The 24698-nt window shown below is 40.6% G+C and overlaps 1 long non-coding RNA gene across 4 annotated transcripts in view; it reads right to left on the minus strand.

Annotated features, from left to right (window-relative positions):
• The window catches only part of LOC126500220 (uncharacterized), a 301499-nt gene that overhangs the window by 28962 nt on the left and 247839 nt on the right, over nucleotides 1-24698 (minus strand). For 3 of the 4 annotated variants that reach the window (XR_007591280.1, XR_007591278.1, XR_007591277.1), the window contains exon 3: nucleotides 21829-21926. The exons of the other annotated variant lie outside the window; for it this stretch is intronic. This is a non-coding gene — a long non-coding RNA (uncharacterized lncRNA). The remainder of the gene's footprint in view (nucleotides 1-21828; nucleotides 21927-24698) is intronic. 4 annotated transcript variants of the gene reach the window in all.

Consider the following 24698-nt stretch of genomic DNA (forward strand, 5'->3'; position numbering starts at 1 on the left):
TCAGTCTCACTAGTTCTTGCTAGACATCCTTACCATTCCTTTCTTCCCTTCTGCACTTAAGAATGGGGAAGCCTAGGGACCTTGCTCAATGTTTGCTAAGCCTCCCACATTTTGAGTCAGAGGGACAGAGGCTCCCCGCTGAGGAACCCCTTAGGAGCATGCCCTGTTTAACTCCTAACCACTGGCTTTCTGATGTCAGATGTCAGGTCTCCAGCTCATCGGGAGATGGACAGTCTCTAGAAAAGCTACAGTAGTCCAGGTCGTGGCTCCCGGAAGACACTGGATCTGTCTGCTGCTCTGGGCAACTGTCTGTCTGCGAAGATGAAATGTTGACAGTTGGAGAAAGACCAGCTTTCCAGTTTCTTCTCTGTGCGCTAGTGCCCGTTTTCAGTCTTCTCTCTCCTGGCTTCCCCTCAGCACCTCCAGGGCTGCTGGTTTCTAAGACCACCATGTTTGTCTTTCCAGCTGTGCAAATGTTCAGCTTGGTGCTGCTATTCTGTGTTACAGAGGACAGGGATAGTGGCTGGTAAGTGTTGGACACACAGCTGTCCATTCAGCACTTTTGTTCCCCTGCTTGGGTTCTCAAAAGTCTGATTCTCATTGTGCTGATTCTCGTTGTGTTTCTTTGCCCTACGCTCAGATTTTCTTCTTTGGTTCCATGGGACTGATTTAGTGGAATTCTGTACTCCTTAGATAGTCTTAAAAATATTTCATTAGTCCTTTTTTTAGCATGAAGACAGAAACAGAGGGGAAATCCCTTCTCTTGCCAGTTTTTGTTAGAGAAAAATCTGATTTTGCAAAACTATTGATCGTTTCTGGGATATTGCTTAAAGTTGCTCATAAGATGTTTTATGACACATGAAACTTTAAGGAGCATATTCAAGAATTTCTGTCATCACATGAAGAAATCTCTCTTGGGTTATGTTTCTAGAAATAACCCCCTACAAGCTCACACACACATTATAACACACAAATATCTGTTACTACAGGTCCAGCGGATCTAATGTCTTCCTTTGGCCTCTGTGGGCACCGAGACACAAACTGTCCACAAATGTGCATCTAGACAAAATGCTCATATAAATTAAATAAGATAAACTTTAAATTTTTAAATAAATAAATAAATGGCTGTGTTAATGAAATAAGGCCACCTCCATAGTTCTCTCACAATGAATTAATGAATTATTACTTTGGTTCATGTTCTCAGTTGGCAATAATTATATCCCCCATGTTTATTAGTACATGATAGTTGTATACAATGAGTTTCATTATGATATATATTACATGTATATATGTATATGTGTGTATGTATGTGTGTATGTATGTAATGTATGCTAATCACATTGAGTAGCCCTTCCCTTTCTTTTGACATTTCTGCTCATGTTGTTTTCCTGATGCTTTGTTGAGCTGCACATTTAGACTCTCTAGTAGCATTCTGAGCTCCCTTAAAATTGCGTTGTGTTGAATTCTTTGTCACTCCATTGGTGCTCATTTCTCAGGGGTAAAGTACTTGCTTGGATCTTACTGGTGCTGTAAACATTGTTGATTTTTCATGTTCCTTAAACTCTTGGACTGCTCTCCATACATTTAAAAGCAGACACCGCCTCTGTTCTTTACTGACTGGACGAAAAGGTGAACATTTTCATCAGTGGGCCCCTAAGGTCCCTGAAGTGCTTTCTTCATCATCTCTATAGACGTAACCATATAATGTGGCTGTTCCCTCTTGGGAGTTCATTCCCCGCATCCTACAGCCTTGATCTGACTATGTCAAACTCCTTCACACATGGTCAATGGGAGTATCCTGGAGGAGTCAAACAGAGGAAAAGACAAGTAACTCAAACTATTTGTGTCTCCCATGGACCACTGGGGAAGCAGCCACCCACCTGTCTGGTGTTCCTGGAGTCCCGATGGAGGCTGTGCCAATGTTACCAGCATTGTGTTCTCTTTCTTGGCCACACTAACAAACGTCTCACTCCTGTTGTTCATCTCAGTAATCTGTGTGGAGGGAGAAAGAGGTGGGGCTTGTGGGCAGACGATCAGCGTGCTCCCCCACTGTGGTCTCACTTCCTCTGGGGAAGAAATTGTGGTGACATTAGCCTCTCAGGACATGGAGATGCATCATCGGGAGACCAAGCTGTTCTTCTTGCACTCTTCAGTATCTCTGTTCTTCGGATTGTTTTCTTTCTGAAACTCTCCCACCGGGGTCCCACAGAGCTACTCTCCTGTGTGAGGAGCTGTCAGACTTGATGAAGGCACAAGCTTTGGCCTCACTGTCTTGTTGCTAGTACTTCCCAGATATCTTTCCCCCACGGCAAACATCCTCCTTAGCACTAACCCGATATGCTTTTAACTACGGCACAAAGTTTTTTTCCCACAAGCTACTATCCCAAACTTTGTGAACGTCTGTGAGAAGGCTGCATCACCTTAATAATTTCCTGTACCATGTATGTGCTAATTTCTATTTCAGTTTTACTGTCAATCCCGTCTGTTATTGCTTCCACCCCAAATTAATGAGGCAAGTTAGAACTGGAAAATGTCAAATCATCTGAGGGTATCATTTTTCCAAGGTGAGACATATAAAGTATTCCTGTCATAATTCAACAATCCATCGCGTTTTATAGAGTCATAACATGTAAGAGCTGAAAGGTTTGTAAAATGGCACAAATCTGGATTTATAGATAAGAAAACTGATGTTCAGAGAGGTGAAGCAGCCCATCTTAAGCTTTTCTAGTCCCTTGTCCATTATCTGTCGCTTTCTGAAATCTGCATGCAACATCTGATTTACTGATTGCTATATTCTTGTGTTTTCACAGGCAGGGATGGGAACCAGTACCTTTCGGTTGCTCCTCCTGCATAAAGGGGTAGCAGGGCTGCTAGGAAGCCCTCCTTCTTGGTGGGGGTCAAGAAAAGTGGATCCACTCCACCTTGACTGAAGGTCAGAGAGCTTAAGACAACTCTTGCTCTTTCAAAGTTATTGACAAGAAGTCTGACTTAAGGAGTAAGTAGCTACAAACAAGATATACTGACCAAGAGTGTGGATGAACCTACAGTGTGGTTACTTGGTATTTTGGATATTAAGATTGCCCATAGAAGTGGAACTGCTCCACATTTACCAAAGGTCAGAGAATTCAAGCCTATTCCTACTCCTTCAAGGATAAGACAGGAGGTTTGGCCCAGGCAGTGGCTGCCTATAGGATACTTGGTTTATGCATGTCCTGCCTAAAATATCAGAATGCTTGACTCAGGAAATAGTGGATTTGTGTGTCAAGTATTGAAACAGATAATTGTTTTGGTTGTCCTTTGTGTCATGTAAAAGTAATCTTATGTCTTCTTCCCCACCTTTTGGATTGGGCTAGGTAAGCATATGGAGAATAAATGTGAGCTTATTCAGTATTCACTGGATAGCCCTCCTAGTTCTATGTTTCTATATTTCTTTCATATCTCTGTTCCTCCTACCTAATTTTTCTAGTCCATAGGCCCCTACCCTGGAACTTGTGAACACTATCAAGGTTGGAACCCAACACTTCATCCTTTTGAGGCAATTTACTCCAGACTGTCTATGTGCCTGTGGATAATCGCTTTCCCATTTTCAGATTTAGCTATTTAAGGGTAAAAGTGGAGTACTTAGGTTTCTGAAGGTTAGTTGCATGATCACAGAGCCACAGTGCTTTAGGTGGACAGATGGCATAATCTTAGAGGCTGTCCTCTCTGCCACTTTTTCTGGGTTTTTCTGGCTCCACTGTGATAACCCTATACAAGAAGGTTATGAGCTGACCTCTGAGCTCACAGTTCCGCCTCCAGCACACTCATCTTACAAGCCGTGCTTTTCAACAAAAACCATGGTCCTCCCTAGAGGTTCAACTTCATAAGATGGATTGTCTTTCCTGCCTGTGCTTCGGAATTCTGACCTAGACAACACACCTTGTTCCCAAGCAAGGGCCTTGATTGGCATTTTGGCCTATTTGCTTGCCCTAACTCATAGTCTGAAGACCAGCACACCTCTCCTCTGAGCTGAGCCACCGGCTGAGTGTATCGATTTGCTACTAATTCAAGAAGTAAAGAAAAATGCTGCGAGAAGCAGCTCTCACAATAGGAGGTTGGGACCCCTGGCGATGTTCATGTCATGTGCAAGAGTCCTCAGTGGTCTCAAGGAGTCTGGGACTGACTGTTGGTGTGTCAGCAGTAGCATGCCAGGCCTGAGTTTGCAGCATCCTCCGTGTGGAAAGATGTCTCTGGCAGCGTGGGGGATGTCCGAGGGAAGCAGGGTTGCTTGGTTCTTCTCTGCCTTTTCTCTTTCACATTCTTCAGAGAAATCAAGCTCTTTCCCAGAAATAACATTCCTCTCACAGAGGCCACGGTGAAGTCAAGTACTGAGCATCCTTCAAGGGCTCCAAAAATTAATTTACAAATTAACCACGTGTTGTAGTGTGACCACCACGTATCAACACTCCTACTTATAATTTGCATTTGAGAAGTTGGGAATAGGAGACCTGGGGTATTTGGAATACAGAATCCCCAAAGAGCACACCCCCCCCCAACACACACACACACACACACACACACACACATCTTAACTAAAAGCTGAAATACCCTTGGTCTGTTGACAGCTTCGTCTTTAGTGGAGGCCAGAAGTGTTTAGACCAAAATGTTCTTGTTTCTGCCCTGGCCAGAGGCTAAGGATGTCAAAAGAGGATGTGGTTTTACTTTCTCTCTTTTGCACAACCCCAAATGAGCAACCCTTTCCTAGAAACTAGAAGTGATGGATGACATGACCAGGAGGTACCTGGACACCCAGGGAATAGAAACTGGTTGATACATGCACTCACCCTATGTCTCCACTTTGTCAAATCCAAGGCTGAGAGCCTCAAAGGTATCCCATGACAGAACCTACTCCTATGTAGGAGCTCTCTTGCTTTCTCTTAAGCTCTTCAAGGAAAATACTTCTTTCTAAAATATGAATTTCTACAGGGCATACACAGGTCTACACCAGGTCCTCTAGGAATATGCTATAGCTTTCAGTGCAGTACTTTTATGGGACTCCTGGATGTGTGAACCAATGGGTCTCTGATTCTTATGCCTCTTAGTGGGGCTCTTTTATTTTTCTGTTGGCTTGCCTTGTCCAAGTTCAAGGTGATGGCTTTGTTTTCTCTTAGAAGCCTGTTGTTACCAAGTGAGACAGAAAAGGGGAGTGGTTCTGGATGGGAGGGGAGGTGGAGAGGGAACTGGGAGGAGTATAGGGGAAGGAAACGTTAATCAGATTATATTGTGTGAGAAAAGAATTTATGTTTAATAAAAAGATTGAAAAATACTTTGTAACAAATAAGACTTTTCAGAAAATAAATTAAAAGATTTTTCAGAGTCAGAAAAAATTAAAATTAAGTTAAAATATCACAAATTTCATTCTTTGAATTTGCCAGACAAAAGCCAGAAACTCACAGCCTAATTAGAAGTTTTGTGTGAACCTAAGTGCCAGGGACCATGACTTCTGAGCTAAACTCAACACAAACCTAGAAAGTTCTGTAGCTCCAAAAACACCCCAAATTCCTCACAGCAAAATATTCCTCTTATTCTGATAAGTATTTGTATGATGTAAATTACTATCTGAAGAATTTTCACAAATGTATATCTAATTGTCAAAAACCATCATTTGTATATTAATTGTCTATTTGTTATATACATAGTTGTATGAGTACACTTACGCATTCACCACCACAGACAGAGAATTTCCAACACCTCCCAAATTCCCTTGGGCCTTCTTACAGCCAAGCCCTTCACCCCTGTCTCTAAGCGATAATTTGTTTTATTTCTTACTTTAAAATTCTCTGTCTACAGTAGGGATTGAACCTAGGATTCTTCATATCCCAGGAAGAGTTCTACCACTGAGTCCCAACTCAACCCTTGCATACAAGTCCTTCTATTCAAGAACCGTTGTTCATTCTTTGAAGTAAATAATTCTTTAAAACAAAAGAAATGGCATTTCTGAATCGGATGGCTTTAATCTGATTAGAAACTGTCACCCATTTCCACATGACATTATCGCTTTGCGATTCTGCCATTCATGTCTGGAATGTTCAGTTCTAGTTGCTCTTGATGCTTGACACCAGTTGGCAATGGTCTGTTTAGTGTAGCTAAATGCACTCATTCCATTTCTTTTTAACTGTGCTTTTTAAATGATTAAATGAATTGATGATTAATTTTATTATCAAGAATGTTTCATGTGGTTAAAGACATTACTGATATCTTCTGTGACGCCAAATATTTTGCGTCACAAATATTTTAACTACACTGGCAGCCTCTTCTCAACTCCTTTGCTCTGATCAAATGTAATTTGCAATATTTTTTTAAATTGTAAATTTAAAAACAGATAATTACACACAGTACTAAATATATATCTATATCTATCTATCCATATATATGTATATATACATACATACAATTTCTACCCTTGAAATTCACTCTTCGAACTTCCCTGTGTTCTTCAGAGAAGTTTAAAATTTGATAAAGTCCAGTTTATCATTTGTTACCAGAAGTCCATGTTTTAGGTGTTGAATGAAGGTGCTTGTCTACGCCAAGTTCACAAAGATTTTCTCTTCCGTATGCTTAGGAAATGTGATAATTTTAGTTCTTGTACTAGGCCTACCAAAGTTTTTGAGTTTATCTTCAAATGTCATGCTAGGTAAGAGGAGAGATTCATCATTTTATGTATGAACCTTTAGTTATTCGGGCACCGTTTATCAGAAGCTCCTTCCTACTGAACTGCTCTGAAAAATCCTCCAGGAGGCTGAATATGAGCTGTTTTTAGATTCATTATCCTGCTGCATTAATCGACATAGCTCTTCTTATGCCAATTTTGTCGCACATTTATCTTTCGTTTAACCCTTGCACTTAAAAAATACTGGGTTTTAAGCAGGGAAAGAGTAACACTGCAGGCCCAATATCTTTAAAAGTCCTGTTTCAGAGTTACAGCCCTTCAGGGTATCTTACAGTGAATTCCAAGGTTTCCAACACAGCTGGCCCACAAACCTGACCCACGGTGCCCAGACAATTTTTTCAAATGTTGCAGCTGATAATAAACGCTGTTTTTTTTTTCTGACTTTCTGGGGTTTGGGTATGTACTAGGAAGAGAGAGCCTACGTAAGCAGTCTCCCATGACTGGTCACCAGTGAGTCCCTGTGGGAGCTTCCCTGGGAGGCTCATCATGGTGGCTGTCAATACATGACTGGAGTAACTAAGAACATACAGGGTGACAGGAGCAGACTCTTGGAAGCCTATGCACGGTTTTCTCTGGTTTACTGCCTGCAAGTTTTCCTTTTGCTAACCCACTTTGTACCCCGTCATTGTAAGAAATCACGACAATGAGTCTGATGATATACAGGGTCCCTGAGTCCTCATCACATTGCAGAAACGGTGTTCTGGGGACCCATCTCACGGTGCCAGCCATCCCCATCTGAATTGTGAACTCTTTCTAGGATGAGCACTATAGGATAATTATCTTAAAACCTTCTGACAATAAGGTAGATATCTAATAGATGCTTGGTTGCTAGGGCTAAAAGGCCTAAAGAAATATAAGTCAGACAGATTCATCTGGCCCTTAACAAGATAGAAAGCTTGTGTTTAGAATAGTCTACCTACATAGGAAACTATTAAATCAATGCTACTTTGCACTTACCCAGAGAAAACAGCCTTTGTGTTTGCTTTTATGAAGAACAAGGTTTTGAGCACGCTTGTCAGGTCTTTCCTTCCCTCCACCACGGCATCACAGCCTCAGTTTCTGCTAGAGCAGCACCCATATAAAACCCACTGCCATCACTTCCTGCTTGGTGATTTGAAAATGCGGTGATCATCCAGGTAGCTAAGACATTCAGAAAATAAGCAACTTTCCCTTCCGGGATCCTTCTTCCACCCCCTCCAGCCAGTTAGCCCATGGACTGACCCAGAATGACACCCCATCCCTACCCAGGGGAAAGACGTTCTAAATTCTGGTGGAAAGAACAGTGTAAAACATCATGCCCAGTTTGCAAAACTATAATGACCGTGGCATAGCCAATTTGAAAATGGTAGTGTCCAGCTAAGACAAAGCCAATTTTTTTAGAGGAGACACTGCATTGTTTAGCTTATCCCTGGGCTATTTTAACAAAATTTCTGATGCTGAAGCACAAATGAGGAAAAGACAAAAAGAAAAACATCCTGTTGATTGCACAGCTAATGGAAATGTGTTCTGAGCCAAGGGGTAAACAACTCACTATATTTGGATCTTATCAAGTTATTAATCATTTTCAAAGAATTACACGCATCAAGACAATCCAAAATATTTTCTTCTGGCTATTCCCTCCTTCCTTTTCCTCTCTGTTAATTTTCACTGAAAATTCTGTTTGTTTATTTCCATGAAAGTAGCCCTGTGGCTTAATCAAGAAATTCAAACGTGTTTCCCATAAATCATTATCAACTTTTTTCTTTCAAACAAAGGAACTGCATGTACTCCAGATAAACAAAGGGACCCAGAGGACTGAAAATCAGTGCAGAATTCAGAAAGGCCAATCAAGGTCACCCGAACACTTTCAGCACAGGAGGAAAACTCCAGTTATACATTCTACAGAACTAGAACGGTTTGACATTTCTTTATATTAATTTTATTAATTTAAAAGTTCATAGTCATCGTTAAATTCATGCCATAGATGAAAATATAATCTTTTTCAAAGCAGAATTTACCAAGTCAGTTTTTATTTAATGGTCTATCATAATACTTCCCTTCGGTGAATCCAAAGAGGCTTCTTTTAAGAGTACACACTGGTGCCCAGGAGTCAGGAAAGTGCTTGCCATAAAAGCACAAGGACTAGAGTTCAATCCCCAGAACCCATGTGAAAACAGCAGTACATGGTGATGTGTGCTTATAATCCCATCTCTTGGGGAGGGAGGCAGAGGTAGGTGCAGCCCTGGGCTTGATGGCTAGCCTAGCTTGTTCAGTATGCTCCAAAGCACTGTCTCAAAAACTGAAGTCAACAATGCTTGAGAAATGGCATCCAAGGTTGGCCTTTGCCTTCCAAGTGTGTGCAGTTGTGCACACACTCATTGAAGAGGATGAACTGGTGTGAGGATGGAAGAAGTAAGTTTGGCTCAAACACAGTTATTAAGGTAAATGTGAGTGAGGAGATGATTCAGTGGATAAGAACTCCTGGTGCACAGGAGGAGGACACAAGTCTGGATCCCAAACTCACCAAGAAAGCCAGGCAGGAGCACATGCACCTGAAATGCATTTGGGGGCAGATACAGGAGGATGGCTGGGACTTGCTGGCCTCTAGCCCAGGCCCAAGTTCAGTGAGAGACCCAGTTTAAAAGGCATAAGCTAACTGAGGATAATAGAACAGGACCTCTTACAAATACATCCTCCTCTGGCTTCTGAATGCAAGGACAAATAGAAACACCTGCACATGTACCTACATGTGAGACCCACCTCCAACACGCAAACAAGTGGACAAATAAAACATAACAGGTTTTGTTTTAATTTGTGGTTTTGTGTGTCTGTGTGTAATATATATATGTTATATAATATATGTGTGTATTACTATCTGATATACATACCAAATAACTACAGATATTGTTACTAACCTTTACATTGGGAAATGTTTTCTATCCTATAGAATTTCAGACAAAAATGTCTAGGAATTTCTAAAACAAATTTGTTCATCAATGTAGCATGACTGTGTAAAAGTAATTGGAATTAATTCTTCACACTTAAAAATTAAGACTTCCTTTATTCAATTCTTCCATACTACAGTTATGTCTTCAGATCAAAAAATGACATCATCCATAAGGCTATCTACATGAAGCCATTTTCCCGGAATCTGCACAGTTTAGGCCTCAGGGGTCAGCTTTTCTATTTCAGCAAACAGTTAAGCCGTAAATCAGAAGTTTTGAGGACTTCTGAATTGTAACATCCTCAGTCATTTTTTTTCCTCTTCCAATAAATAGAATGATTATTACTTTGACCAAGTATAAAGTTCTGAACCTACATTTAGCCTTGCAATCCTGCTTGTAGCAACATCAGGTCTTTGCAAAACCTTGGCATTGGCCGAGTCTGAGTTCAGGCCTCGGTGAAGCTCCGGAAAGCATGCCTCTGCTGCTGGACACTAACAGGGCCCTGCTGCGAGGATTAAATTCCAGCAGGAAGCAACGGGCACTCCCTTTCATCTTAAAGATTTTCTCTCCGTTTCCTGAAAATGACAGCAATACCCAGGAACCCATCACAGTGAAACCAGAGTCTCTTCCTGGATTGCCTTCCTCTTGGACGCACAGGGTTGGTAATGAGGTAGCTGGGAAGGTATTTGTGCAGAATTGAGACGCAGACCTCAGAGCAAAGTTGCTGGCTTCCTTCTGATCAGAAAGTCCTCAGCTGGCTACAACAATCCAAAAGCGGATGCACTAAGCGAACCACTCAGTTGTTACTATCTTTAACTAAGGAACACAAAGTTATGCTGGCTGGCATTGATGTATTAGCTCACTTTCCAACTTTGCTCTTTAACATAGAAGTAGCCTTATTTTTTTACTATTAAAGTAACCTATGTAATTTATAAACATTCTTTTTATCAAAAAGTAACTTATAATCTCTTTGCAAAAATATGTGTTAATAACAGAAACAACATTTTCCTCACTCATGAGTACACATATTTTGGGGGAAGGAGGAAGAGGAGAATATTGTTCCCCTGAACTTATAAGCTAATATTGTCTATGAGTACACATTTGGGGGAGGGGGGTGGTGGGAAGAGAAGGACATTGTTCTCATGGCCTTATATAAGCTAATGTTGTCTATCAGTTTTTAAAAATTTGAATAAAAACATGATTTATAAAGAAGCGACCTACCCAATTTCCTAGTAACCTATCATTATGGCATTTCTAACTTTGAATTACACAGTGCTCCAATGAGCCCATTATATAGCTTGTTTAGATGGTAGGGAAAAGTCCACGGGAGTGGACTTGCCGGGTTACGTGACAGATAGCTTTTCTCAAGACTTGGTTAATGCAATAAAATCCCCTTCAGGAACACTTGAGCAGTGTCTACGTCCACCGGCACTTTGAATGATCATCTTATCTTTCATCTTTCCCAGATCTCATCATTAGTCTTTGTTATCATTTCAAGCTTTAATGTAATAGAGAAAATTAGAGTTTCACTTTACCTTAATCTGTATCTCTTTGATTTCATTCAGGGTAGGTAAAAAATGATTCAGCTCATGTAGCTGTGTCCTACAAGATGGTTGGTATCTTAACATTTTTATTTCCCAGAATTTTAAAGAGCGGACATTCTGATTTGCGGCTCACCGCGCCCCCGGCCCCCGTCTGCGCTCTATGCGCTAGAACCCAGTTTGCGCGAGCTTCCGGCAAGGGGCTGGAGGTTGAGAATACACACGAAGAGACAGACCAACACACAGACCTTCAAACACTGGTACCAAAAGCCCTCTTTAATAGCACCATGGAGGCTTAAAAATGCATTCAATGGCCAACAGGTGAAAACCCCATCCTCTGATCCTCTAGCAAAGCACAGCTCTTAGTCACTTCAATTAGAAGGCTCTAGACAGGGAAGAGCAGCTGAAGGCCAGGACCCAATTGATCCCAACACTGATTATTACTTGCTGCAAGTTTGTTTCCCCGGGTTCATTTCCCAGAACTTCTGTCCTTGCTGTGGAGGACATTTCTCTAAGAACTTACCCGCCAGGTAGCACGCGGGTCCACCTTACAACTAGGGAGAAAGGAAGAATGTTTATGCTTAAAATGTAGACATCCTCCGGTAATACACCACAGCTATCTCATCCTGGAATTTTTTTTTCTAGCTGTCTATTATTGACTCAGGTTCTAATTTCTGCCACGGAGTGGGATCCCTGTCTCTACGACGAGACTTTTTCTGTCTCTTAGCTATGAAATTAAACGCAAATCTCAGCCTCTCAGCGTAGGCGGGAACAATTACCAACGCTGTCACCGTGAGCATTTCCCCTTCTGAAAGAGTATTTAAATATTTCCAACCCCATTTCAGCGACAAAGTTCCAAGTGGGTAAACTTTCCTTTTAATATTCAAAAGTGTGAATGGAGCCATTTTTAGAAAGGGGCCCGTGAGGGAAAATGGAGAAAATTCACTCTGCAATTTGTTCCTGGTGGGATGCCGAAGGATGGATGTTGTTTTGGTTTATTTCCCATCAACGATTCTCTGAACAGCGGATAAGGGGAAACTTGTAGATGTCGAGGAAGGGAAGCAAATTGTGAAGGGCTGAGAATGAAGATTAGATTCAGATTGACTTCAACCACCTGGACAAAGCTTGGGGTGTCTGATGCCAGGCAGTTGACTGCGTAATCAAAACGAAGTACAATTTGTGGGAAAGTTTCCAGGCAACAATCATTCGATTCCAGGTTTCCAGGCAACAATCCTTCTAATTCCAGGGGCACAATAAAGCTTTAGCTGCGGCTCCTCAGAAACTCCTTTACAACATCCATGTGACCCTTTGGGCAGGTTCGGTCGCTAAAAGGACTAGAATCTAGTGTGGTCTCTGACAGAAAGAGCAGAAGTCAGTAGTACATGCGACACTCGCCCTGAGGATGAATGTAGAGATAAGAATAATATAGTCTATAGACTGAAGAGTCTGGGATAAGCTGAGTGAAGTCTCCCTCTACAGCACAACGTGGGTGAGGTCTGCCACTACAGATAGCAAAAAGGTCACCAGGTCATTACCAGTGTGTACTCCCAGCCTTCTGTACGGGAACGGTAATTCTGGGAGGTTCCTGAGTGTGTAATATTCCTGGTTCCCTAGTGCTGTGTGGGTGTAAGGACCTTTGTGCCTCTAACAGGGGGAGTTGGTTGCTTCAGAATGTGATTCTTGCTTTCATGCTGAAGAAATGTGTTCACTTCCTAAACGAGATCCTACCTAGCAGTGGCAGGAGCTGAGACACGCTGACATTTGTTTCCGCTTCCTCCCTGTTTCATAATACGTGTCATGTCTGGTGCCAAAAAACATTCAGATAAGAAAGAAATCCTAAGACGTGATTCTGAAGGCAGATTTGGTTATGAATGTTAAGGGAGACCCAGTGATGTGACAAATGAGAATACTGATAATTATTCCATGCCAACTTAGCCTTTCTACAGTGACTTTATCACTCCAGCTTTCATGGACTGTAAACCAGGGTAGTATATCTTTGGAAGTGGATATGGTGATAGGTGCCATGTCATAGTTACAAGAAGGTGCAAAAAGTATAGTAATTGTGAGGGCAGTTGAGTATAAACACTTTTATTGGATGTCATCTATACATGTATATAAGATGTAAATACGGTCTCTATTGGATGTTATTTATACATTAAAATGACTAAAAGAAGTCTAATCATTATTTATAACCAAGCAATATATAAACTTCATAAAACTAGGCAACACGTAACGATTCAGATCTCCCAAAAGCCCTAAAAATGTTAACCTCTGGACCAGGAATTAATTCTTAGTTATAGTGGAGAACCTGGGAGGTTGAATTCCCATTAACCAACCAATCTATTAGGCCAGGGTCTGCTATACCAACCTAGGAGCGGTGACGAGGAAGCGACAGCTGTGTGAGACTACAGTGAGAAGAGCTGGCTCATTACAAGTGACCAACTCGGAATGCCGGAGGTTCTTGAGCCCTTCCGATAGCCTGACTTCTCTAGCACTCCCTCTTCAGCCAAAGATAACAGAGAAACTTCTTAGTAGCAAACATCCTTCTCCTTCCTCTTCATCTCCCAGAGTGCAACCAACTTCTCCTTGCATTATTGCTTCCCCAATAACTTGGATCATGTCACAACACTCTCACAGGGACCTTAGAAAATCAGGATGCCATGCTGTTTAAATAAGTCTCAGAAGTCTAGAGACAGTGATAGGCCACATTTAATAAAAAAGAAACTATAGAGGGTTTACTGCAAACGGTAACCAGGAATCAAATGGTTCAAGGAAATTATGTGATAAGTGTATCTTCTAAGTCCTGAAACCCAACCAATGGGGAAATTTCTGCAGAGGTTCTGACAGACACTCATTTACCAAAGGGACAAAAGAAGGATGCCTGCAAGCAGAGTAGCAACACCATGCAGGAGGTGTCCATGGCTGTTTGTAGAGATGTTGTTGTAGATGTTGTTACAGAAGTAAGCCACAAGATAGAATATCAGTTATAACAGGGGTCTACCATACCTGGAGATCTTTGAACATTATTGATGCCTGACTCCCATCCTAGACATTGTTACTTCATTTCGATGGGCTGCAAGTGGAGCATAAAGATTATCAAAAACTCTCCAGATGGTTCCAGCAAGTAGTAGTTTAGAAACTGTTGGATTAAATGATACTGAATAATAGAACTTAAGTGCTCTTATTTAACTCAGAGAAGATGGGTGTTATTGTCAAATGTTACTGGCACGTAAATCTTGTTTCTAATGGTTTCTGAGCTGCAGAAAGCTGTAGACATGGTATGCAGATGAGACATTGCTGGCCACGATGCACTGATACGCAAAAGGGTGAGCATAAAAGAAATTAAGTGTATCTACAAAATTCTGAGACCAGCCAGATTAACAGAAAATAATGGTTCCTTACACAGTCTCCAAATCCCAACCAATGCTGAGCTCCACAGACTGAACTGACAGGCTCAGCCATTGAATAGAAGTACTCTTATTAACCATCTTGGCATCCCCTACCTTCCTCAAAGGATACAGGCTATTTATTTGAATAAGCTTGTAATAGTTAAAGGGACTACTCAAACATCCACAGGACTATTGGGCAGTTCTTACAAGCTTTGATCCATAGAGACCAAACTAACATGACCCTTCCCTTGTCATGAAATTGGAACTTAAGGGAGGCAAGTAATAAGTAGAATTTAGCATTCATTCCTGCTCAGCAGTCTACTGGGTCCACAGACCCTATAACCATTTTCCAGGCTCTGTCTTGAATAACTGGGTGCACACTTGGCATGCTTCCTTTTATCTGAAGGATTAGACATAGTGTCATGCCAAGGTCAAGTAGAAATCTCCAAAATAAACTCACTAACTCCAGCCAATAAAAAAATCTCAGACTTCAGAGATATTTTAAGTCCAGGAATGCTAAGGGGATAATTGCTGTCATATCCTAATTTAATTCACTAGTATATTTCCTCTAAAACTGAGTGACACTATAAGCCCCTTATAAACTTACTTAAGTAGAATTATCAGCTATATCTGCCATGTTATATGTAATATCACTGTTTAAAGAGATTAATATGATTCCAGCACACAGATCTGGGAAAGGTGTTCTTTCTCATCTATATCAGGAAGGGAGACTGGAAGCAACTTTCATTCACGAGATTCATGATATAATCTCATGTCTGTTGTCTTTATAGATCTCTGTCATTACACAGTCTGATAAGATCTACATATTTTTTCCTTAAGAGAATATCACAGGGTCCACTAATTCTGTGAGATCATGTCAACTGCACTCAAATTGTCAGTATGCTATATGTTGGACAGTAGAAAATCAACTATGGCAGTTCAGAATCTAATGGGTTAGTGAAGGTTTTAAAGGTTGACCTGGATCACAACAGGATATCCATTCACTCCAAAGGAAAAGACAAAGTAGTTTATCACATTCTTTCACCATCAGAAAGGAAGTCTACTGTCTGATAGGCCAGCCTGGGTTCTTAAGGTAGCATAGCCCACACTTGACCATCCTTTATCCAGTCATTAAGTGATGCAGAAGACCAACAGCTGTATGCAATGCAGAGAAAGGAAGGGCCCCTCATCAGATCTGCTCCTGAGAATATGTTTCACTCCTTCAAACTAAAAGCAACAATATGGGAACAAAGGCAGCTGGTGAGTATATTCGTTGAAATTATGCATCTAGTGATTTATTTGTGGTTTGCATGAGCATGCCTAGAGAGTAAGGCAAGCCAGTGGACCACAGTGTAGGTGTTCTGATTCCCCTGTAACCCGTGGAGAATTCCCCTTCCTCTCACACACCTTTATGTCACTAAATGGGTGATACTTTATAATCAAGTAATGAGAGAAGAGCCAGAGATGAGTTTGGTTGACAGGTAAATTGGGTCAGGACACAAGAGAGAAGAGGAATAGGGACTAAGGAGAGGTGGCTTTGGATTACAGCATTGAGGGAAATTTGCTGCCTTAGATCTGCCTTTGGAGGTGTACTTGATTAGTGTGGAAAGAAAAGTGGCCCGAGATGTGCAAGGACCTTTAGACAATGTGCCCCCCAAGAATACAACCCACTTACCTGTCCTCAGAGAAGGGAGGTAGGGGGCACATGACAATCCCACCTTGGAAGCTTCTTGTGCATTATGATATTTGTGTCATGAATCTAATTAATTAGTGAAGGTTTTAATAGTTTAATCATCTGGGTCATAACAGGACAGCAGAGTGCAAGGCACTGGTCACCAAAAACATCATGATTGCTTCAACTGTTGCTTTTAACTAAACTGTCTCTCAAATTATAAGACTTCTTCACTGCCAACATTCTTTCCTGTAAGTTTCTTACTAAGGTAGTACTGGATCTATAGTACCACATAACACTAAGAAATAAGTGTGTGTGTGTGTGTGTGTGTGTGTGTGTGTGTACAAAATTCATGAATGTCTCTCTATGTATGCACTATGACAATCAGCCCCCACCCTACTGAATTTACTAAATTTGATGGTCAAGTGGATTCTGTCATGACAGAGAAACCTCAAAGACAGAATTAAACCACACAGGTTAAAACAACTCTGAGGAATATTCCAGTGGATTTGACTACTGGATTTGCCTAAATCTTCCCCTCTGGTAGCCCACAAGACTTTGCCTAAGCAGAGGCTAAATTTCTGTTTGCCAAGCCAAGTCTGCAAGGCTGAGGGAGAGACACAGTTCAAAGACAGACAGGAAAATGGCTAGCGTTTGGGGGCAGGTAGAGTGAAGAGATAAAAGGCAATAGCTTAAAGCATCTCTCCCATGGGCATGGTTTCATTCAACCAAGAGAAAGGGGAGGTTAAACAGATTAAGGTGCAGTTCACAGGTTGGTTTCCAGCCCACTGTGAGGACAGGTATTTGCGACACATAATTGCTCCTGAATTCTCTCTCCTGAGCTCCTCTGCTTGCGAAGGCACACAAGTGGAAAAGCCATCAGTAGGCTGTCGTCAGGTCACTCAGCACGTAAGCAACTGTGGGTTATTTAAATCACTTCTCTTCTCTTCAGTCACACAGGACCAAGTCACCTGGTGCCAGAAGACTGCTGGGTGATGCTCTGGGAATGACATCCTTTTTCCACCCTGCAGAACAAGGGTCACATGGCACTTGGGGTATTAATAATTATTATATCTACTCCAAGTATCTTTTTACACTGCTACACTGTAAAGGCTCAAGAAAGGAAGGAGCCTGGATTTGTGTCCTTCTGCAGACCTCCATAGCCATGTATGTCTCAGGTGCAGCCTGGGATATTGAAGCAGCTTTTATTTGGTGTTTGTGAACCACCCTGCCAAGCCCTAGCTAATAAGAGATTCCATAATTTAGGAAAATTAGAATGATTATAGAATTAATCACAGATTATGACTGATGATTATAATAAAAGACTTTTTCATACACTGCTGCAAGGCTTCTAGAAGATTCCATTTCATCTATCACTTGCTGAACATGACCTGTTTCAAGTACTAAGTTGGGTTCTAGGTATATAAATAAAGTAGATGCTAGTCAAGGAATTCTAGTTGAGGTCAAAGAAAGTGCTAGAGAAAGAACAGGAGAGGCAGCAGATGTTTGGGACTTAGGCTCGGGGTGAGCATTATATGATTTCCCTGACAAGATGGGCTGTATCCACCAACTTTGAGTTAAAATAATCCTGTCCTTCTCCAGTTGTTTCTTGTCAGGTCTTTGGTCACTATAAAGAGAAAAATAGCCAAGAAAGTAAAGAAGCCAGGTAAAAGTCCTTGGAACTTTTAAAGCTCCATGTCCCGAATACCTCCACAGTCCTCCTTGTATGCGTTCTCACTCATTCCACTTTGGATTGAAATTATGAGATAAGCAAAATATACAGCTATTATATTATCCCCCTAATAGATATATATATTATATATGATATAATACCTATATTGTGGACATTCTGTTTTAAATTGTTAAAATTCTGCGATTTCCTTGGTATGAGAATGCTTCACCCACTCTTAAAATCACAGAACATAGCCACTGTCCCTTTGCCTACCCCTTTCCCAGAAGGTCTAATTTCTCTAAAATTACAGCCTAGAAAGAAATCAAGGAACGCTTTTTGAAATCTAGACACCATGAGGAAATATAGCTCTGATGTCTGTGGCCATTCAGCCAGTGAACTGAATTTTGTTAATCATTCAGAGGATATGCATCGAGTATAATGCTTCTATAAGGTATTATAATTTGACAAAAATGCCTTGCAACTGAAGAAACGGTTCAATGGAGAAAAATACACTCCATCAGGATCAAATATCATAAAGGAAAAATGTACAGGAAAATCTTCTGATGTGGAAATGTGGCTTTTGTTCCCTAATCCAGCTGTAGCTTTGTAATTAACAATTAGGAGCGCCTTAATAATAACAAACAAGTCCTTAAGACCTTGGCATGCTTGCAGCAAAATGATGATTTGATTTAGAAATTGCTTCAGACAGTCCACCAAGACGTATGCCTTGAAAAACAGCCGCATGTCCAGACTCTAACCTTTAAAAGATGAGAGGAATTATCTGAACCTGTAGCAGCCCCGGCTGCTGTGTTCCAACGTATAAATATTCCTGTCTTTGACTGGCATTTAGCATTATAAAAGAAGAATGATGTCCTCCATTACAGCAAGGAAAGGATCATCAATTCAGTTTACATGAAGATTTTCTAGGCTCTTGCGTCAATCACTTCATAAAATTATTGATTAAAAGAAGTCAAAAAGAATAGCATAAATAATGGAACACACATGGAAAACCTGCACACACTTTGTGCTTTGGGGCTTAGGATGCAGGTCTCAATTCAAATTTAACCTTCAAACACAAATGTCATCGAATGTATTATCATTTTACCGAGCATCCGAGGGCCATCCATTACCTCTGTCTACTTAATACACATTTAGAAAGATAGGCACCAATATAGGAAGTATAAAACCCTTAGATTCAGATGCTTGTAGTTTCATTTGAATTTTAGATTTATGTGAACATTAAAAAGAGAATTTACTGTATAAACAGAGCTTAAAAAATTAGCACCAAGTAAGTGACCATACAAAGTGCATATATCAGAGATAGGAATTATCCTCCCCAGAAGCCTTTTGGATACCATTATAAGCCAGCAGTTCAGCTGTATACTGAGAGTAATTATGTTTTATTTCTAACACCATAAATAAGCTTTGCTTGTCTGCAACTCCCCATAAATCAAATCCTACAGATTACATATGTGGTTCTATTGCTTAACTGTGTTAACACCAACAACAATTATCTGAATCCATTCACAATGGCTAAAATATAAAACTAAATATCTTTGAATCAATTTTGCTAGGCAAGAGGCAAATGTCTATAATGAAGACTATAGCACACTGTTGAGAGAAGTCAAAGTGACTACAAAAATGGAAGGACAGCCTGTGTTGATGGAGTAGAAAAACCAGTAAAATATTTCAACACCCAAAGTGTACTCAAGATTCAATGCAAGCCCTATCATATTGTTAAAAGCATTGGCCACAGAGTTAGAAAAACAAATCCTGAGACTCACTCATATTCACACACACACACACACACACACACACACACACACACACACACACTCACACACTTACACCAGCCAAAATATCTTGAACAAAAAAACAAGCTAAGAGGTATTATAGCAATTAACTTCAAAATATACACAAAGCTATGATCATCAGACTCCATAACGTTGGCTTAACAACAGAGACAAACACCAGAGAAACAGAATGAAGAATATTGAAGTCAACTCAAACACATACGGTGAACACGTTTTCAACAATAGCACTAAGGGTACACCGGGGAAGAAATAGTTCTTTCAATAAATAATTCTAGATTGCATATCAGCACACAGAAGACAGAAACTGCACCCTATCTTGTCAACTACAGAAATCAACTAAAAATGGGATAAAGACATAAATGTAAAAACAAGAAACTATAAAACTATTTGAATAAATTGTAAGAAACAAACTTTGGACATTGGAGAGGGCAAGAAGTTTTGATAAGACCCCCAAGGACACAGAAGACAAAAGGAGTAAAAAGTCAAATGGAATTTAATCAAGCTTTTAAACAGAGGTTCTTAATTTTAATAAGCTGAAAAAACCAAAAGCCTCATCCTTGGCAGTTTATTCTTTTTCTAAGCCCAGCACCATAAAGAAAGCAGTGGAATTAACTTTTCCAACTGTCATTAGCTTTTGCCTCTCTCTGTCACATCCGTGGTGTACGCGGGACTAATTTCCTTTCTCTTGTGACATAATGCTCCTCTTTTATTCTGCTCTAATCAATATCCAAGTGATACTGAAAACGTACATTTCCTCATGGCTTTGCAAGGCAGAGTGACTTTCATCCCAAGTCATGTCTGAATGTGTTGTGTGAGCTGGCTCTGTGGGTCTTCATCTAGTCTTGCGTTAACAAGTGCTTTTGTCCATAATGAAAGTAGGTAGACTAGTTACCTACTTTCTAGTGTTTTTTAACTCGACCTTCTTCAAGTATATTTTTGCTGTTCCTCCTTCTTTGCTTACCGTGAAAAGTTTGAAGGAGTTTAGCAGTTTGTGTAAAACAATTCTGCTTACGTCTTGATTTAGGTGTCATTGATATACAGATCTGGGAGACATGTATCATATTAGAACTATGGCACATCATTTATTTAAGTCACTTTTAATTTACCTTCGGTGATATTTTAATTTATCTATAGTATTCTTGAAGCTACTAGATTTAATGCAATTATATACAAGTTTTATTATATAAATTTAATTCTATCTGTTTACCAAATTTAATTTAGACTTAATCCCAGCTCAAAATGCAACCACCGTGACGTTTTTTGAAGCTGAATTTGTTTGATTTTGATGAGTTGACTTGCACAGGGCAATATATTCAATGTCAAGATAAATTGAAGAATGAGGAAAGAATAAGGTAGAGTTTCCAACTTGGAGCAAAGAAGCTGGTTACATTTCCCCCTCCTCTGTGCTTTGTCCCCAAGTCTTGCCTCTTCTCCAAACACATGAAGAACTTGGAAAGATGCATGGCTTGCAAGAGTTCTATGAATACACACTAAATTGCCTCCACATTTTCATTTATCTTTCTTTATTCTTCAATTTATCTTTTTAAAGACTATACTTGTAGACGAGCATGGTGGCAAACACCTATAAATCCCAGAATTTTCAGAGGTTGAAGCAAGGAGGTTGTGAGTTGCAAGATTAACCAAGACTTCAGAACAAAACTCTGTATTATGGGTCAGTGTAAATAAAGTATTTAAATATTTTGTTTTTCAGAAGCATTCTAAATATTGTCTGTTAAGTTGAAAACAGGTAAATTATAAAGATCAGATCAGATCTCAAGTGTTCTGTGTGAAATTGGTCTTATTATTAAAGAGGGAAGAAGTCCTATCTAGTATTTACTACACAGCACATAAACATACTCACTAGGAAATGAGGGTGGTCATGGCAGCAGTAAGTTTTTCTTCACTCTTCTCTCTCTTTCTTTCTTCTCTCCTCTCTCTCTCTCTCTCTCTCTCTCTCTCTCTCTCTCTCTCTTTCTTTCTTTCTTTCTTTCTTTCTTTCTTTCTTTCTTTCTGAGTCCATAAGGATAAATGAGTCTCATGAAAGGCAATTGAGATTTGGGGAGGCAAATGGCAATGAATATAAAACCTGTGATTTCTTTCCACATACCTGGTGTGCAGTCAAAGTCCTAGGAAGTGGCTGAATTAAACCATGTGAGGAGAGAAATTCTCATTCGCTCATTGATGACTGTGACTTTTGGGTTGGACCTTAAAATAATAAAAATGAATGAATGAGCAAGTGAAACACGGCTCTCTGCGGTGCCCTGATGCAAGCATTTTTACCCTGGGATCTTGTTGCATTGGAGGAAATGCCATAATCATATATTTTTAAATTAGTGTCCTATTTTAAATTTTATAAATGCATTGTCTTATTACCAGGTATATTTGGGGTTCACAAAACCTAAGGCAGAAGCCTTAATATGCTTATTGTATTTTAAATATGTTTATCTTGTTGTTTCCATAGGGTAAATTGCAAATTATCAGGGTGCCAAATAAATATGATCAAGTGACGTGTGGAAAATCCCTCCTGCGAGGATTAATCATCTCATTTATGCATCAGAGACAGAGGCTGAGTTCATCCCTCACTGCTTTCCTCTGGGAACCTTATGCAAGAGAATATCCATGGGAGACTATCCACAAAATGGAGTGGCTATGACGTCATCTGCTACGAGACAGGAATTTGAGGAAACTGTGTTGACAGAAATTACCGTGATTTCATGAGAACCTTTAGAGAATTAAAGACTTTCAAAAGAGAAACTTGAACCTATATTTGGGGACTGGGGGAACTTGTGCAACAGATTTGCTTCTTGGATGAGTAAATTAAGCCACTGTAAGGCAGATCACAACCTACACAATTTATCTATATTGTAGGGAAAGTAGGCTCTTTTTCAGCCTAATTCCTCAGGGGCATTTCCAAAACTGCTGTTTTGGGAAAAGTCATTACCATTGGCAATGTTATTGTTTCAGGACTCTGACTAGGCAGTATTTCATAAGACTAGGTGAATAGATGGCAAAACTAAAAGAACTGAATTTCTGCTTTGTTTCTAGAAGATTGCCAAAATCAAGAGTGATGAACTTGAATAAGCAGGATATCAGAATTGGAGTGTTAGGACAAGTTGAGACCCTTAGAATATATGGTCTGTCATATACCAGAGATAATATTTGTAGAAAGACAGAGTTGGTAGAAGTCAGAGAGACAACTCACAGTTAGAGCACCTGTTGCTCTTGCAAGAAGACCTGGCTTTGATTCCCAGCATTTCCTTGGTTGCTCACAACCACACAAAGCTTCAGCTCTGGGAATCCGGCACCCCCTTCTGACCATCACATATACACGCATGGCAAGCTCTCATAGCATAAAATAAGATAAAAAAAAAATCTAACAACCTTTTGAAAAGACCTTGCAATCCAAACCCACACTGGTGTGTAGCATCTGCTTGACCAGTGCAGAGAGCGTCACCCCCACAGTCGTGGAGAATTTTGATGCCAGCAAAGGTTGAACTGTATCGCTTACTCTTGTTATCCTCTCCTTATTCTTAGGCTCTGATGAGAGCTATAAAAATGGGTTAGCACTGCTTCTTCTTTGGAGATTTTAATTAGTTGAATATCTTGTTTCTTTCAGTGTGTAAAGAATCTTTGGCAGCGCTCCATGGCTTCTCCCTGACTCCCCCCTTCTTCCTTTCAGCATGAGGCTTAGTTGTCCCCGCCTAGCTAAGTTCTGCCCTGCTATAGGTCCAAAGCAGTTGTTTTATTTAGTAATAGTAATCACAGCATACAGAGGGAAATCCCACATCACTTAGTGGCAAGCCCCATGCTCAGAAGTATATGGCTAACACAAAATGAACTCAATGGTATTCTTGGAGGTTTTTGTCTTAAAATGCTTATCCTAGGCTTTTTGTTTGTTTTGTTTTGCTTTGCTTTTCAATTTTACAGGCATTCTGCTTATATATTATCGTTTCTGATTTTGTATTTTTATGGGATCTCTGTGTATGGGAGTGTGTGCATCTCTTTGTCTGTGTTTCTTGTGGGTTTAGTTTGTTTTTGTTTGTTTGTTTGTGTTTTGGTCTATTCTGCTTTATTCATTTGTGGTTGTTGCTTCCCGGTTGTATTTTAATGAGAGAAAGAAAGAATGTGGATTTGGTTGGGTGGGCAGGTGGGAGAATCTGGGAGGAACAAGGGAGGGAAACCTGTGAACACATTGTAAGAGAAAAGGGCAAACAAACAAAACAAAACAAACCTCTTGTCTCACCAAATGGGTACACCACACCCTCCCATTGCCTTTGTAAATGACGCAGTCCCTGTTTGTTGCACCCTTCCACTGATGGAAATCACCAATTTAAAAATTTAGGCAGCTGCTGAAGGGGTCCAGCTAGAAAGGTTCAGAAGAGTCCCCAGAATAATAACAAGCACGTTTTAAGGGTCTCCAGGAGGAGGCAGCAGGGACAGTAGTTCAAGAGGTTGCACAAGGAACCTAGGGGTGGCAGGCTCCCCCCAGACCTTCAGAGGTGAGCTGGGGCCTGACCATAATCAAAAAAGAACATCAGGAACGTGATGTTGACTTCCTCCCAGAATCAATAAGGGAATCGTATTTTCAAACGGTCTGTGGTGTGGAGTACAGGAGTAGAGGGAGGAAAGGGGACCCCAGAATCCCATTAGAAATGACTAAGTGAGTCACAAGGAAGACACAGGATTATGACCCCCAATACAGAGGCAATATAGGGCATCAGAAGACAATAGGCTCGAGAAATAAGAGTGAAGGTTGGCGTCCTCCGAGACCGTATCCCAGACTCACGGTCCTGTTGACCAGAGCCACTGGCTGATATGTGATGCTCATGCAAGCCCAGCATCACTCTTCATAGCTATTAACTGTAAGTAGGATTCGCTGGTTCCGGTCACACTCTCTATTCCACGCCGCGCGCAGCTGACTTCACAGGAGGCTGGGGAGGGAGAAATGGCGGTATGTCCCAATGCGTGCACTCTGCC

Source organism: Alexandromys fortis, unplaced genomic scaffold (assembly GCF_014885135.2).
Source record: "Alexandromys fortis isolate MF-2015 unplaced genomic scaffold, M_Fortis_MF-2015_v1.1 scaffold_33, whole genome shotgun sequence".
Lineage (NCBI taxonomy): Eukaryota > Metazoa > Chordata > Mammalia > Rodentia > Cricetidae > Alexandromys > Alexandromys fortis.